Here is a 4,559-nt window from a genome sequence, read left to right as displayed (position 1 = left end):
GCTTCCCTGTCCATCACCAACTCCCAGAGCTTTCTCAAACTCATGTCCATTGAGTCAGTGATGCCATCCAGCCATCTCATCCTCTGTTGTCGCCTTCTCCTCCTGCCTTCAATCTTTCCCAGCATCAGGGTCTTTTACAATGAGTCAGTTCTTCGTATCAGGTGGCCAAAGTATTGGAGTTTCAGCTTCAGCATCAGTCCTTCCAATGAATATTCAAGACTGATTTCCTTTAGGATTGACAGGTTGGATCTCCTTGCAGTCCAAGGGACTCTCAAGAGTCTTCTCCAACACAATTCAAAAGCATCAATTCTTTGGCGCTCAGCTTTCTTTATAGTCCAACTCTTACATCCATACATGACTACTGGAAAAAACCATAGCTTTGCCTAGATGGACCTTTGACAGTAAAGTAATGTCTGTGCTTTTTAACATGCTGTCTAGGTTGGTCATAGCTTTTTTCCCAAGGAGCAAGCGTCTTTTAATTTCATGGCTGCAGTCACCATCTGCAGTGATTTTGGGCCCCCCCAAAATAAAGTCTGTCACTGTTTCCATTATTTCCCCATCTATTTGCCATGAAGTGATGGGATCAGATGCCATGATCTTAGTTTTCTAAATATTGAGTTTTAAGCCAACTATTTAACTCTCCTCTTTCACTTACATCAAGAGGCTCTCTAGTTCTTCTTTGCTTTCTGCCATAAGGGTGACGTCATCTGCATATCTGAGGTTATTGATATTTCTCCCGGCAATCTTGATTCCAGCTTGTGCTTCATCCAGCCTGGCATTTTGCATGATGTATTCTGCATATAAGTTAAATATGTTGGGTGACAATATACAGCCTCCTTTCCCGATTTGGAACCAGTCTGTTGTTCCATGTCTGGTCCCATGTTCTGGTTCATGTTGCTTCTTGACCTGCATACAGATTTCTTAGGAGGCAGGTCAGGTGGTCTGGTCTTCCCATATCTTTAAGAATTTTCCACAGTTTGTTGTGATCCACACAGTCAAAGGCTTTGGCATAGTTGACAAAGCAGAAGTAGATGTTTTTCTGGAACTCTTGCTTTTCCTATGATCCAGTGGATGTTGGCAATTTTATCTCTGGTTCCTCTGCCTTTTCTAAATCCAGCTTGAACATCTGGAAATTCATGGTTCATGTATTGTTGAAGCCTGGCTTGGAGAATTTTACATAGAAAAACTATACAAAAAGATCTTCATGACCCAGATAACCATGATGGTGTGATCACTCACCTAGGGCCAGACATCCTGGAATGCGAAGTCAAGTGGGCCATCACTACGAACAAAGCTAGTGGAAGTGATGGAATTCCAGTTGAGCTATTTCAAATCTTAAAAGATGATGCTGTTAAAGTGCTGCACTCAATATTCTAGCAAATTTGGAATACTTAGCAGTGGCCACAGTACTGGAAATGGTCAGTTTTCATTCCAATCTCAAAGAAGGGCAATGCCAAAGAATGTTCAAACTACTGCATAATTGTGCTCATCTCACATGCTAGCAAAGTATTGCTCAAAATTTTATAGATCAATTTAAAAAAATTAATTTCAATTCAGTTAGGAGACACTTTGTTCGGCTGAACTAGCAGTGGGAAATGAACCACAACTTCTACATGTTATGTTCAGGTACTGTAATTGAGGCTCCAGACAAACATTATCACTGTTGTAAACAATATTTCAAAATATTTAAATTTCATCCTGTAAACTATGATCACTTACATTGCCATTTTCATCATCTCTTTAAACAGTATTCTAGAATCTAGCTCTAGTATAAATTTTTTTGGACCTGAACAAATACAAAATTTGAGAGATATGAATTGTTCAATTCTTTTTGCCATTAAGTATGCAACTGCTGCAAGCCCTGGCCATTTGTAACTATCTCAAGAATGATGAACTGGAACACAAAGGGAAGCAAGGAAATGGATACTCAGCACAACTTAGACATAATATGTTACTATCTATGGTATTTATGCTCTCCAAGAATAAGATAGTAAGTGATTTTAAATTGCAGTCCCATACCTTGCTGCTTTCTTGTTTTACTTTTCTCCACTACATCTAATACTTTATATATTTCACATACTGATTGTGTTTATTTTCTGTCTTCCCAGTAGAAAGTAAGTTCCAGGAGACCAAGGGGTTTTGTCCCTTTATTGCCCTCTCCGCAGCGTCAGCATATTAAACACGTGTTCAGGGAATAAAAGCTGATGGGGCCCAAGTTTATGCAGTGGTTATAAATGTCTCCACAAGGTGGCGCTCACATATTATCTTGCTTTTGATTTTCCAACGTGATTTAAAACAATGACAAACTACTAGTCTGTTGCAAAGTAAATAAAATGGTGACTCAGATTTCATAATGAAGAAACTGGCTTTGTGAAATACCATGTTTTATGTTTCACAGTGATTCAAAGAGCTACACAATTTTCCCCTCTGGGGACAGGGGACTAGTGGGCAGTTCCATGACGTTGCTGTGAGGAGTTTGGAACCATAGCAGGGGGAAGATGTCTCCTGTTGCTGGATATGCTTCTCCTTCTGAGTGGGGTCTGATCTGTTTTTATCTCACCCCAGCCCCAAATGGATCATCGAGTCCTGGAAATTACTATCTTCTATAGCTGTGAACCCACCTATAAAATTGTTTTTAAATGAGGCAAGAAGACTGCCAGTCTTTAAGATTTAAGATGTTGTAAGACTTGGAAGAAGGATTTAGAGAGAAGGAAAAATTGAGAGCAACTCAGTGGGAAGTGGGGCAGACGGGAGAGAGAGACTTTGGAAATCATGGAGTCATAGAAACTGTTATTTCCTAGGTCCCAACAGTGTGCTTTACATGTCTAAAATGCCATACGTGATAGATCATGTGAGGAGACTGAAGTTTGGGGCTATTAGGCAATGTGCCAGAGGACACCTTTGTGGCAGGTGGTGGAGTAAGGAACCCACACTGTTTAAAAAAAAATTATTAAAGTATAATTGATTTACAGTGTTTGTTAATTTCTGCAGTTTAGCAAAGTGTTTCAGTTATACATATAATCCTTTTTCATTATGCTTTATCACAGGATATTGAATATAGTTCCCTATACTATATTTGCTATTTATCTATCCTATATATAAAATTTTGGGACCTCCCTCATGGCTCAGATGGTAAAGAATCTGCCTGCAATGCAGGAGACCTAGGTTCAATCCCTGGGTTGGGAAGATCCCTTGGAGAAGAGCATGACAACCCGTGCCAGTATTCTTGCCTAGAGAATTCCATGGACAGAGGAGCCTGGTGGGCTACAGTCTATGGGGTCTCAAAGGAAAAATCAGACATGATTGAGCAACTAACATTTTCTTTCGCTTATGTAAAATTTTGCTCCTGCTAACCCCACACTCCCAACCCTTCCTTGCTCCACCCCTCTCCCCCTTGGTACCACAAGTCTGTTCTCTATGTCTGTGACTGTGTTTCTGTTTCATGGATATCATGAACCCACACTCTTAACCAAAGGAGCAAAGCAGAATTTACTAAAAAGCTTGACTGGTAAAACCTGATATTGATATAATGGGGAAAAGGATGGTAGTAGCCCAGTTTCTCAAGGCTATCACCCCAAGGGAAAGTGCATGAAAAGGGGACAAGGATTCACTCAAGAGGAACAAGAGTATGTCTTCTGTAAAACTGCAGATGGAGCCTATGGGGTTTACTGATAATGGAATCTGTAGTTGGGTGCTCTGTTCAGCTTAGTGTATACTCCATGTGAATTTGACGGGAAAATTTAGTAGAAGCGTTTGATTGTTCTAGGAACTAGAATTAAAGTGTATTTATTGTTGGTTGAAGTATAAGATTTCTATTGCTTCTAAAAGAGATGACATGAAAAGTTTGCATGTTCAGGGTTCCTTCCCTCGAAGGTAGGAAATTCATGGAAGTCATCTCCCCTGTCTTGAGCTTGTGGATGGAGCTCAGAAGGCAGAAGACTCCTTTTACTCCCTGTGTAGTCATGCATTGCCTTAGGGTTAGTGTGGGCCAGACACTGTGTTTGGTACTGAGGATAAGTCATTGACCACAACTGAGCGGGGGCAAAACCCCTCTGTCTTCATAGACCTTATAAAGAAAAAGAATTTAAAAAATATATAAGCTATTAACTGTATATTATGTCAGATGGTGATAAATGGTATGGAGAGAAATATGGTAGGAAGAAGGATTGGGAGCTGCTGAGAGGGACTCATCTTATTTATGTTTGAGTTGTTGTTGTTGTGTAGTCCCTAAGTCATGTTCAACTCTTTTGTGACCCCATGGACTGTAGCCCGCCAGGATCCTCTGTCCATGGGATTTCCCAGGCAGAAATACTGGAGTGGGTTGCCATTTCCTTCAGCAGGGGAGCTTCCGAACCCAGGGATCAAACCCACATCTCCTGCACTGCAGGCAGATTCTTTACCACGGAGCTACCTGGGAAGCCATCTTATTTATTTTATAAAATTAACTTTTATTGGAGTATAGTTGCTTTACAATGTTGTATTAGTTTCTACTGTACAGCAAAGTGAGTCAGCTAACATACATTATTTCCCCTCTTTGGATTTCCTTCTCATTTAGGTTA

This window comes from Bison bison, unplaced genomic scaffold, assembly GCF_000754665.1.
Source record: "Bison bison bison isolate TAMUID 2011002044 unplaced genomic scaffold, Bison_UMD1.0 scf7180017864135, whole genome shotgun sequence".
NCBI classification, from domain to species: Eukaryota; Metazoa; Chordata; class Mammalia; order Artiodactyla; family Bovidae; genus Bison; species Bison bison.
The sequence above is the reverse complement of the archived record's forward strand: the minus strand, read 5'-3'. Positions refer to the sequence as shown.